The sequence below is a fragment of the Myxocyprinus asiaticus genome, chromosome 32 (assembly GCF_019703515.2).
Source record: "Myxocyprinus asiaticus isolate MX2 ecotype Aquarium Trade chromosome 32, UBuf_Myxa_2, whole genome shotgun sequence".
NCBI classification, from domain to species: Eukaryota; Metazoa; Chordata; class Actinopteri; order Cypriniformes; family Catostomidae; genus Myxocyprinus; species Myxocyprinus asiaticus.
Window position 1 is genome coordinate 37,434,017 of NC_059375.1, and position 12,880 is coordinate 37,446,896.

Consider the following 12,880-nt stretch of genomic DNA (forward strand, 5'->3'; position numbering starts at 1 on the left):
TGATGTTAGGAAACTGAAAACGGAGATTTCAAACAAAAATGTATTAGTGTGGACGTTTCCAAAATCAATCCCAGCCACATGACAAAATATTCAAGATACATTCTCTAAAAGCACAGCTTTGTATATCAAGCTATTTATTTTCTTTTTTTAAGAATATTTAGATACATTTTACTCGAAAACAAGACACTTGAAGATAATTGTTAGAAATTATGTTTGCCATGTGAAAAATCTAAAAAAGGAGATACAGTCAGTCTGACAACTGCTCTCTCTCTCTCTCTCTCTCTCTCTCTCTCTCTCTCTCCACACACACACACACACACACACACACACACATAGAGAGAGAGAGAGAGAGAGAGAGTAAGCCCCAGGACAGTGTTCAGTCTTACAGTGAAAGCTGAGAGGGAATGTGACAAGCGTGGAGCTTATGCTAAGGAGATATACAACTGTGCCCGTAAACACACAAGAACACAATGGAGTATAGAAAACGAAGGTAAAACTCTCTCTCTCTCTCTCTCTCTCTCTCCGCTCTCTCTCTCTCTCTCTCTCTCTCTTTCCGTTCCCTCCCTCTTTGGCTCTGTTGCTCTCGCGCTCTCTCTGTTCCCCACTCATTCTCAGACGGATGAGGACAGTCCGGAAAGAGAGCAGTCATGTACGTAATTTCTCTCACACTCGCTGCATCTAAAGGTTATCATTAAGACGTATGTACCCTGCAGAGCGGTTGCCGTGGAGATCATTTAACACTGGGGGAAATATTTTATTAAAGTGTGCGGATTTTAAGCAACTGAGAAAGACGTGTCAAGCCCACAAAAAAAAAGAAAAAAGAAAAAGTAAGTAGATGGCTCATTAGTTTATTTTGCAGGTGCCTGAAGACAGAGGCTCAATATGTCTAAACCATTATTTGGTTTCTTTTGTGAATGTCTAACATATTCTTGGTCACTGGGCTCCAGATTAAGATTAATTGAGAGGGACGTCCTAGTTATAACTGTTTTTTGTGCTGTTGTATTCAGCCTAGAGTCTAGACATTGGAAGTCAGGGTTACACCTGTGAGAAGTCTTCTCAGATTCTTAGGTGTGGTGTTTAATATTCTTCTTGGCAATATGAACTGACGCAAAGTTATTGGTTCGTTGTTTCACTTTTAATAGAAAATTATTGTGTGTATTATTAACAAAAGTAATAATATAATAATCTGATTATTGCAAATGTGTTGTTAAATGAAGTATGCAAAATTTAACCAGCAAAAGATGTGTGCATTGAACTTGATAGGGACTGGCAGCATTTCTCTGTGGCAATTTCAATTGAAAATCATTCTGATATGAATTCACCAATTAAACAAATGCTTTGCTGTGATTTTGATAAGCAGATTATTTCCATGACCTGTGTGTCATTTGGCAGTTATTTTACAGGCTGGCTCAGTCTGAAGATAAACGATGTGCATGTGTGCGTGTGCGTGTGTGTGCGTGCGCGCGAGGTGCTGGAATATTTCATACATATGTATTGCATTGGACACAGCACGAGTCTACCCCACTGCTCATGCCTAATCACTCACTCACTCTGTCACACACAAGCAAACACACACACACACACACAGACACACACACACACACAAACTAGAAGGATATGAAGCTGCTAAATATGTGTGATCTACAGAATCTCTGTATTGGAAGTCATTAGTGGGCGGTCATTATTGTCGGACACAAATTAACCTCTAAAGTGCTTGTTGTATTTCTTCAGCATGTAATAGCCTGTTCTAAATAAGTGTCAATAATAACTCAGTAATCTCTTTCACTGTGAAACGATTCACTTGGAAACACACACAAAAGCCAGTAAACAGAGGATCAGTCACTGACAACACAAACATTTGCATCAAACTGTGACAAATGTCTGGATAGAAATGCACAGTCTTTACAAACAGTGAACTCTTTATCTGTTTTATACTCCACAACATTCTTTCAATCTTACAATTTCTGGCAAGATAACTGAGAGGAAAGAAAAAATCACAAATGATATCTCTTTATTATATTAATATGTTGTCCTAAACAATCAAATGGAGAACAAATAGCGACCTTTGCTCTCAAACATGTGTCTCCTTTGGAGTTTATGGAAAGATTAAAAAAAAAATAATAATAAAAAAATAAAAATAAAAATAAATAAATAAATACATTTAAAAAAATGTTTCAAACTGTGTGCAGATTTGCCAAGAAGCCAAAGAGATTTCATTATAAACTCTTTCATTATATACATTAACTTGATAGCTGTATAGCATTGGATAGCAGCGCTGGCTTAGTGGTTCAGGCTCTGGATTACTGATCTGAAGGTCAGGGGTTCAAGCCCCAGTACTGCCAAGATGCTACTGTTGGGCCCTTGAGCAAGGCCCTCAACTCTATTTGCTCCAGGGGTGCTGTATCATGGCTGATCCTGCACTTTGACCCCAGCTTAGCTGGGATATGTGAAAAAAAGAATTTCACTGCATGTGTGATAAATCAATATAATTATTGCATACTGTATGTCAAAAAATGTCTCATTTCCTAAGGAGATTTATGGAAATAAATAAATAAACAAATAAATTTATATTTGTACTCCATTACATCTCAGCTATATAAGAACAGCCTCTGAGCAATGCAATTTTACAAAATAAATGAAGATTTACTTATCCTGTATTTTAGTCTAAATATTTTTTTTCATCTCATTATAAATAGAAATATAGCTGCAAGCAGCAATTATGGGGCCAAGCACCAAAATGGCAAGCATTGCACAGTATTAACCACAACCCAAAAATCGCATATGACATAAAGCACTAACACACAAAACATCTCAAGATGGATTTGAATGTGTGACTTTCCATTCAACAGGTAACTGCACAGTCCACTAGACCACAGAGCCAAAACATTGATTGTCACCAAAGGGACATACCAAGCATAGAGCAATCACAGACAATCATTGTAGTCACCATAATCAACTTTGTGTTCATGTAACTTTACAACAAAATGAAAAACCAAAATTTGATTGGAGAAAAGCCCAGCAAACATTTAAAAGCACAATACAACTATCTTAGTAACAACATAAATGTTAACTGCATGATTTAACAAGGTGGGAATTCAAACCCATGACCCTTGAAACTATAAACCATTACTTTAACACACTGAGCCACTCGGTTAACATGTTAGACTAATGACAAAGAGACATTGCAAGGTTAGAGTCAGCACACAAGTGTGGATTATCTTTTGAACAATAGGTGCCGCTGTCTCAAAACTGCTAAGATATCCTGAGGACATGATGTTTATGATGCATTAAAAAAAAAATAATTTTGAAATTCTTTTAAATTTGACAATGCTTTTAAAAGATATATCACTTTTTAATAAAACTGAATGTGGGAGAGGGACAGTATGGCTTACATGAGAAAATAGTTGAAATCCACATGACCTAATGAATCCACAGACACCAACCCCATGATTTTAGGACATACGGTTCAAAAGTTTCATGTAAAAATAGCCATTTTTTTTACAACTTTTGACCAATAAGTGGCACTGTCTCCAGACTTTACATGTACCCTCAGATCATGGTCCTGATGAAGCATACCAAGTTTAGCGTTTGATAGGACAAACTGTTGCCGAGATACAGCCTCACATCCAGTTTTACATCAACCTCATTAACTTTGCACTGCCATAACTTTTAAACAAAGACAAAAATCTAAATTTGTCACTATTATTTCTGTGCTGCTCAGTCTGGAGGTTATTTTAAGCCACTGTTTGGACAAATCGGACAAAGTTTGAAAGATTTGAAACATTTAAACTGTAAACATCATTATCCAAGATGGCAGCTACTGTAATGGGCGGAGTTATAATGTATGGGGGTTCATTTGAAACATCATGAGGAGAGTAATCAGACAAAAAAAATGTTTCTAGGACAAACAGTTCAAAAGATACGTGCAAAAGAAAAGTTGATTTTTGAACTGGTGGTGGCGCTATGGACTTTGTCCTAGAGGTTCCAAATTTGCTATGGGGACTATTCATGACCACCCCTATCAGTATACCACATTTAATATTTTTCCTACAAACTGTTGTATGGGCTGCTATAGTCCCATTAGGGAGGAATAATAATAATAATAATAATACAAATAGCTGCAAGCAGCAATGATCAGGGCCAAGCCTTAAAGCCATACACCAATCACAATGCAAAGAGCTCTGGCACAACAGAAGCACAACGTTTAAACCAGCTGAGATGGGGATCAAACCAGGGTTCATCCTGTTGTGGCGAGGGGGGTGCTTCCCTTCTGGCCCCACTTGCCGGCAGGCTTTCCCTACCTTCCTCGTGACCTGGGAGGGAGACGAGTGGAGGGAAAAGGGAAGAGGAAAAGAGAGAGGCAGGTCAACAGTGAGAAAGAGGGAGAGGAGAGAGAGAAAAGAATTGCTCGCCGGTTCCCAGACGCACCGTCACCTGGTCCTCAACAACTCCTCCACCCTCTGGTGGACGACAGCCACTCCTCCCTGGGTGGACAGCAGTGAGTCCTCCAACCCCTGGTGGGTGGAACGCCCCTCCACATTCTGGCGGCCGGTAGCGAGCCCCTCTGCCCCTGGCAAAAGCTCCACCACTCCAGGTGGCCGGCAGCGAGCCCCTCCTCCCCTCGCAGATGGCAGCCATTCCTCCACGTTCAGGCGGACGGTCCTGGCTGATCCTTTTGGCGGATGGCAGTGGCGAGGACTCCATGACAGCGCATCCCTCCTCCTTCCTGGGTTTCGGGACCAATGTAACAGGGTTAAAAACGGGCAAGGAGGAGGCAGGAACTAGCTGAACAGTCAAAGTTATATTTAATGTAAAATTAAAACATAAATACAAAAACATAAACCCACACATGGCAGCTACGTGTGGATCTCTCTCTCTCCCGAACTGTCGCATCCAGCTGCCTTTATCCCTCTCCTCGGCTGATTAGCCTGCCTTTCTCCTCATCACACCTGTCTTTTGAATTAAAGCCCAATGCTTTAACCACTGGACCACACAATCTACAAGTATCACTGATATCAAAGAGACATTCTAGGTTGAGAATACACAGCAAAATCCTGATGTTAAATATACACTCCTTAGTGTTCATTTCTGTCCCACTCAATGGTGTTACAAACTAACACTGAGCACTGTTGAATCTACATTTTGAATTGTTCAATGTTGATTTGGCCAAACAATTAATTAAAGTAGGTACACTCTCTGAGTGATGGTTGATCATTAGTGATGTTATCAAGCAGAGTCTACTGAAGGAAAGAAAGAGGGACAACAAGAACAAGAAAACAAGAGAACAAACCAGCAGACACCACAGAAATTGAATCTGTCTTACTGTCACACAACCTTAGATGTATATCAACTGCAATAACAATATGTTTTTATTAGACAACAATGTTTCAGTATGTTGTGAGGATGTTTATGTTTCATGTGTACAAAAGTTATTTACCGAGAATTAAAATAGATTTGTCTCTAGTCATGCTGATGTCATTATGTTGTTTCATTCATTGAAGTCACCATTATGAAGATTATTGTTTTCCTTGGTTAGACACTTGAACCTTGCTTCAAATTAATATGATCATCTTCTGGAAAATGCATTGTTCAATAGAACAACCACAACACAATGAGATGGAAAGGGTCTACTGGGATGGGATTTCTGGTATATCTACTTGAGATTTTGTAAAAGTCAAATTATAAAAGGAAATCCAGAACTGCAGTGGAAGTATAATTTAATGACAGGGGAGTAGCACCAAATGTTGGACCCTGGGCACAGAACTATTTTAGGATACCCTAAATAATTTGGGTTTGTGTAAGGGTTATATATAAATGGTTTTAGATTTTATATAAGTAATTAACTTTTTTTTTTTTTTTTTTTTTTTTTTCAAACTCAAACATTATTCGAATCAAGCAATACATTAGTAAAAAAAAAAAAAAAAAAATTGTCACATTTATATTTAACAAGTTCTTGCATTGGCAAAGTCACCATGTGATCTCTGTAATGAGAGAGTAATGAAATTACATCACAATTCTTAAACTAATTATTATATTTATAATTTATTTTCAAATTATTTATAAGTCTATAGTTACTCAGATAACTGCTCTGTACAATTGTGGTGAGAAGAATATCTCAGAATGCTATTCTGAAATGCAGGTTGGTGCTGTTTTGGTGGCATGAAGGGAACCTACACAATATTAGTTAGGTGGTTTTAATATTGTGGCTGAATGGTGTACTATTAAATGTATGTGATGTCAAGGTACACATCTTTTGTTCACCCCACTGGACACTAATTGGTTAATAGCAATTTCCTTTATTTTCATGGATGATGCATAATATGCCTGCTTAAATCGATACTAAGAAGCTAAAGATCTCATATTTGCTTCACCAATTTAGTCATTGATGAAAATAATAATAATAATAATAATAATAATAATAATAATAATAATAATAATAATAATAAAAGGAAATTGATGTTGGAGAGCATTTTCAAAACTTTTGGTGGAGGAAAATGGTATTCTAGTGTGGATAAGAGGCGTAAACGTAGCAAAATAAATGTATTTTCATACAAAAATGTTTTAGTGTGGACATGGCCTCAGCCTCAGACACACCCACAGATCAGATTTTTTTAATGGCTTTTTTAATACTGTTCTTTAAAATGCAAAAGTCAAGATATTTTTCCTCTTTCAAATTTTCCTTGGCAGACATTTTATTTATTTTTACATTTTGGAAATGAAGGGAACTGAAGGTTGGTAAAATCAGTGCTTATGAGAAAATCTTCATGGCGTTGTGTCCTAAAAGATTTTTGCAAAGACTGCAAATGGCCTTGTGTATCAAAGGAATTTTCTGGGTTCAATACAAGTTAAGCTCAATCGACAGCATTTGTTGCATGTTGAAAACCACAAAAATTATTTTTTTTCTTTAAAAAAAGCAAAAATCAAAGTTACAGTGAGGCTCTTACAATGAAAGTGGATGGGGAAAATTTTTGGAGGGTTTAAAGACAGAAATGACAGAATTTTTTTAAAGCATTTACATTAATTCTTCTGTTAAAACTCTTGAATTATTTGAGCTGTAAAGTTGTTTAAATAGGCATTTTACAGTCATTTCAGGGTTTGTTGACATTAAATCATCATGGCAACGAAGTTGTAATATTAGTTAGTAAGTGATTTTATAACACTAAAATCATAACATGCATAGTCTTGTGGCTATACTTTTAAAACAGTGAGCATTTTAAGGTTCTTAGATTGGCCCCCATTTACTTTCATTGTAAATGCCTTACAGGAATCCACATTTTTGCCTTTTTTTTTTTCTGAAATATTTGGTATTTTTGCATCTAAAAGGACCAACGTCAACGCAGGATGCACCATAATTTAAAATTATTGCAGGAGAGTAAATGGCAAAATGAACCAGTTTTTATGCAAAATAGATCCAAATCTGGCTCGCTAAACTACAAAAAAAAAAACAAAAAAAAAAACAAACAAAAAAAGTGATTTGAGGCTTAAGTCCCGGAAGCCCACCCTTAGCTCCGCCCATTGTTCTCCCATCAAACTTATGAATGAAGTCTCCATCCTTTAACACCTGCAGTCTCAATATCTCAAGGTCATTTAAAGCAGAGGGAAGGAAAAACTTTCCTCAAGCAATAATGAGTAAAACGGATACACAAACACGAACTGCTGTACCCCACATATGGCTCCAGACATCCATCAAAACACAGTCAGGTGTGGACAGAAATAGCCCAGATTCCCTAAATGATCCGTGTCTGATATGGTCTTAGGGGGAATATACTGGGAGTGAGAGAGAGAAGAGTGTTTGGAGCCAGATAGCATGAGCGAACGAGGCTGTGTTGAACTCCAGCAGATGTATTCACTAAAGGCAACGCTGCCCCAGGCTGCTTTTATAAACCTCGGGAGAAATATAGCAGTACCTCACAGACAGGACTGCGGCAATTACATAAACAGACTATCACGAGTCTGTGTGTGGTGTTTGTAAGTGTATGTGTCCCAGTCTGATCTCGTAGACTTTGGCAGTGTATCACTGTTAAGCAGGACTGTGCATTACAGAAATCTTTTTAGTTTGTCCATCCGTCCACAAATACATTTCTAGAGGTGCATGTACTGTTTTAATAGTGTTAAGCGGATCAAGGGGTCAGCCATTCCGAGTTTTTCCATAGAACAACATACCGTGCTCTGCCAATTCATTCATTATTACATAGCATTACCTCATTATCCCTTGACTAACATGTCCACATATGCCTATATTCACATACTGGATACACACTAATTAGATGCCCTTAATAAGACAAGTGAGAAGACTCCTCCGTCGCTTCCCTCCTTGCTCGACTCCTTCGCCTTTTCCATCCCTCCCCATGCAGTATCACAGATCCTCCCATACTCATAAACAACTTTTTAATGCACTAATCAATGTGAGATAATTAAGTGACAGTCCTAAACATCTGGCATGGATTTTTTTTTTCTTTGTTGCACATGCATTTAAAAAAAAAAAAAAAGATACACTGGCCTAATGCTTAAAAGGCATGCCGTATCAAAGATGAATATCTAGAATGCTATTAAAACTCAAGGACAGCCTTGAATGATAATTAGAAAATGCAATCATGAGAATCACCATGCATAAATGGTATGATTTTGGCAATTCTTTCCAGAACGTTCTTGAAATTGCCGTGGAGGGGCTAAACTAAGACCGTGGGTGAGAACAATTGAGAAAATAAAAAATAAGAAATTTCTGGCTTGCTGGCACCCTGCAAATCCCACAGTCATCACAGAAACACAGTCTCCTTTCTGGGCCTTTTCACAAGCCATCTTCATCATCTTCACAAGCAATCTTCTCACCACTGCCGTGCTAACATCTCCCTGACAGAGCTGGATATACACAGCACCTCGCACTCCATTATTATGTTGTGTAAACTTGAAAAAACGTGTACAGAGTGTGATTTGATAACGCAGCTATGCGTGCCTAATGAAAAACAAAAGCACCCTGAGGAGTAGAACGTCAATTTTTAAACAGCACTCATGCACAATTGGAACCGCAAATCGTTTCAACAGACTTCAGCAAGCTTTGAAAGTGTGTGCAGTAAACGTATGCATGGATAAGAATGTTTATTTGCTTAAAGGGATAGTTCACCTCAAAATGACATTTCTGTCATTTATGTGAGTGTTGTTGTTCCAAAACCGCATGAATTTCTTTCCTCTGTGGAACACAAAAGAAGATCCTAGACAGAATTTTAGGGACTGGCAGGCTCAGGCACCTTTCACTTTCATTATATTGGAAAGAGCAGCATCAACATTCTTCAAAATGTCTCCTCTGGAACAACATGAAGGTAGATTATGATATAATTTTTAGTTTTGGGTGAACTACTTTTAATAGTCTTCTGCTTTTTAGAGTTTCTCCTGAAAAAAAAAAAAGAAAACAACAACAACAACAACAAAATATACTAATCTCACATCTGGGGATCTCTACAATGTCTCAAACTACTCTCAGATTTGCCAAGATACCAAAGTCTACAATCAAAAGTCTCATCAAATTCTTCCAAGACCAAAGTATCAGGTTTTCGACCATTGAAAATGGGTAAAATTGAACAATTTATGTATGAAGCCACATTGGGAGTCCCAAATCTCTGGGATTTAACCATATAGGGCATTAAAAATTAGCAAACAAAAAGCAAAGTTTGTACTGAACTAGAATCTAAAAGTATATTAAGATATATTTAATATTTCTGGAGTTAAAGCACTTAAACTTTTGAAAAAACAACACATAAAAGTGTTTTTTCCCCCCAAGTTTTGGACTGGCACCATTGGCAAATAATGCAACAAGGGCTGCTGATGTCACCTGATTTTAGCAATATACCTACTTATCTCTGTGTAAAAATAAAATAATGGTGATGCCATCTTTCTAAGGCTATTATTTTAACCTGTAATTTTGGTCAAAACCCATAGGTGAAAATTGTAATTTTGACACACCTCTGCACAAAAATACTCTGAAAGTATTGATCCATGGCATTTAATATTTTGGCTTTCATCATCATTTATGTCTATCTTTCACCAGTAAAAACACTATCAAAAACAAACATTTGAACCGGGTATCTCTGTATGAGTTGACACGGAATGACCCCCTCATAATCTCACATGGGATTATCTCTGGAGTTTCAGAAGAGATCACAATAATGGCTCACATGTTGCTCAGATTCTTTCAGTCCACTACCAAAAGTCTCATCAAAAGCTTCAAAGACCAACGTATCCAAGTTATGCTATCCACAATTATATTTAGCTCTTTACTCTAACTCTGTATGACATACTCTGTATGTCAACATTTGGAATTTTACAAGAAACATCCAAATTGAAAAACAAAAACAAAACACAAACAACAAAACTGATACTCAAATGAGTAAGAGAACATTTGGAACCACAAAAAAATTGAGCAGATTCCAGCAAGCTTTGAAAGTGTGAGCAATAAACATATGCATGCCTGACCATTTTCATTTTGCCTTTGTCCCTGCTCGCCCTTGAGTTAAGGCCGCGAATGGAGGACGTGTCATAGAAAGCATTAAATCAGTCAACTTGGTTGTGGACCATGACACTGACAGATGGATATTTACGTATACGGATCTTTACGGATCATCAAGGTCACTGCTGAGGCTTGAGCTGATTTTTATATGCCAGCTGTTGATGACTGTATGACCCTTAGTTCAAACTAAAATGCGGGCTGCACTTTCAATGCACAGGCATAGACAAACTCTGTTCCAAAACCACTGCCCACACACACAAACCCACCCACACACACACACACACAAAAAAAAAAAAAAAATATTACTCAGTATTTTGTCTTTGTCTCCAGGACAAAATGACTAAACATTTTTAAAACAAGATTTTGTTCAATGTTCATGATAGTTCATAATGTTATGTTTATGCTTAAAAAAAATGCCAATGGACTATGGAAAATAAACTGATTTCAGATGAGAAAAACAGATATATTTGTCTTACCCTACTGGCAAAGAGGTTTAGCATCAACTTCTGTTAAAGGTGCTGTAAGCGATTTTAGCATTCTGAGGCTTTCACATGACTTTACCATTGAATTAGCCACACCCTCTCATTCCAAAACCCCGCCCTCCAAAGATAATTTTTAGACCAAAAACCGAGCAAAAGAGCAGCATTGTTTATTCCTGTGGCTGTCAAATTCAACAGTGGCACAATAGCGCCCTCAACTGACAAACATTATGAATCATAGCCTCAATAATCAGCTTCAAATACAACACTATGAGAAAGAGTAAAATGATTGACAGGCGAAGAGCGTCAATGTCCGTGGTCCACGGACTCATTTTTGTTTGCTGTTTACAAAGTCTACAGCTGTCACAGAGACCAGTGAAATATCTCAGGACACTTATTTCATTAATATCTTTAACCCTCCTCTTATGTTATGTCATTTTGCCCCCAACCTAATTTATGTTAGGTAACCTGGAAACATGTACAGCTTTATGTTCCTGTACTGTTTTACCATTTCATGCTGACTCTCTCTCTCATGATATTGTCAACTTATTACAAAAGTATCCAATATTTTTTTGTCCTAACATGAGTTTTTCTCTATTAGAGAACTTTTATGATCTTTTGGTCCCCTTTCAGTGTTTCAAGTCTCTGAAAACCTCTTCTTGACTAATCGGGAATGCTTTATATCAACAGCTTTTCCTACAGGAAGAAAACTAGTATTTGTAAAAAACAACATAATAATGTGTTTATAAACGCTCTGTTGTAGCTCATGTCTCTTTAAAGCCCCCCTTTCCGAAAAGCCCAGTCTGCTCTGATTGGTCAGCTGGCCCAGTCTGTTGTGATTGGTCAACCGCTTAAAGCGTGTGTCAGAAATGTAATGTCCCTTCCCATAACCGAGTTTCAGCTCCCGAGGCTACTTGAGCGGCACATTCCTGAGGCGGGCATTATGCAAATGTGTTACATAGTGACGTAGCTATGTTATGGAAGTAACAGCTAGACTGCAAACCAGGCATACCATGCAGTTCTTGAGCAGTGTTTTCTGTGGGAGAGAGTAACTCCCTTTGGCGTGGACTTTGTGCTTTGTAACTTTGCAGACCTTTTACATGCACAAACAGCTATTTTACACACTAAAGGAAAGGTAAAATCCCCAAAAGAATAATAGTGCCTCTTTAAGATGCAATAAACTTACTTTTACAAATGGTCTGTACATTGTAAACTTTGTGCAAGGAACTATTCTGAATTTGTGTTTGGCATGCAACACACTTTCAATAGTGCCACAGAAAAAGGTGTAGGTTTGAACTGATGCAAAGATGTCTGATAGGGAATGGCGCTTGCCAGTTACTTGGCAGAAGGGGGTAAATATATTAGGGTGCTGAAATATGGAAAGGGAGAGGTTTTCAATTTTATTTATAAGTTAACAAATTCAGTGAATGTAAAATTAACTCGTTTAAAAATGTAACCCGGTTTTTATAGCTTTATTATTATTATTATTATTATTATTATTATTATTATTATTATTATTATTATCATTATTTTTCCTAATACGAAGGAAGAAAACTGGTTATGTGAAGAAAAAAAAAAATAATAATGTGTTTATAAATAATCTGTACATTATGTGCAAAGTAGCACAGATGAGGACTGAACATTGGGTATCAATGAACATTTGTATTTCAGGTTTATTTTTTAATGTTACTTGTTGATGATCTGTGGTGTTTCTCGCAAGTAAATACATAAAACCTGTTTGTTTTTATTGGGGTCAAATTAACCCCAAACATAATAAATGTGATAATTTTCCAAAATATATTTGCCCTCTCTTACTAAACAAAAAAAAAATATTACTTAATGTCACAAACTGAGCATTCCAACTGCACAAAGTATTGTTTGTTAACACAATTGTGATTTT

The 12,880-nt window shown here is 37.2% G+C and overlaps 1 protein-coding gene across 1 annotated transcript in view; it reads left to right on the plus strand.

Annotated features, from left to right (window-relative positions):
* The first annotated feature begins 629 nt into the window (after positions 1 to 629).
* The window catches only part of LOC127423079 (cadherin-10-like), a 116,989-nt gene continuing 104,738 nt past the window's right edge, over positions 630 to 12,880 (plus strand). Inside the window, exon 1 of the mRNA XM_051667112.1 lies at positions 630 to 827. The gene's annotated coding sequence lies outside the window, so the exon portion shown is untranslated. The remainder of the gene's footprint in view (positions 828 to 12,880) is intronic.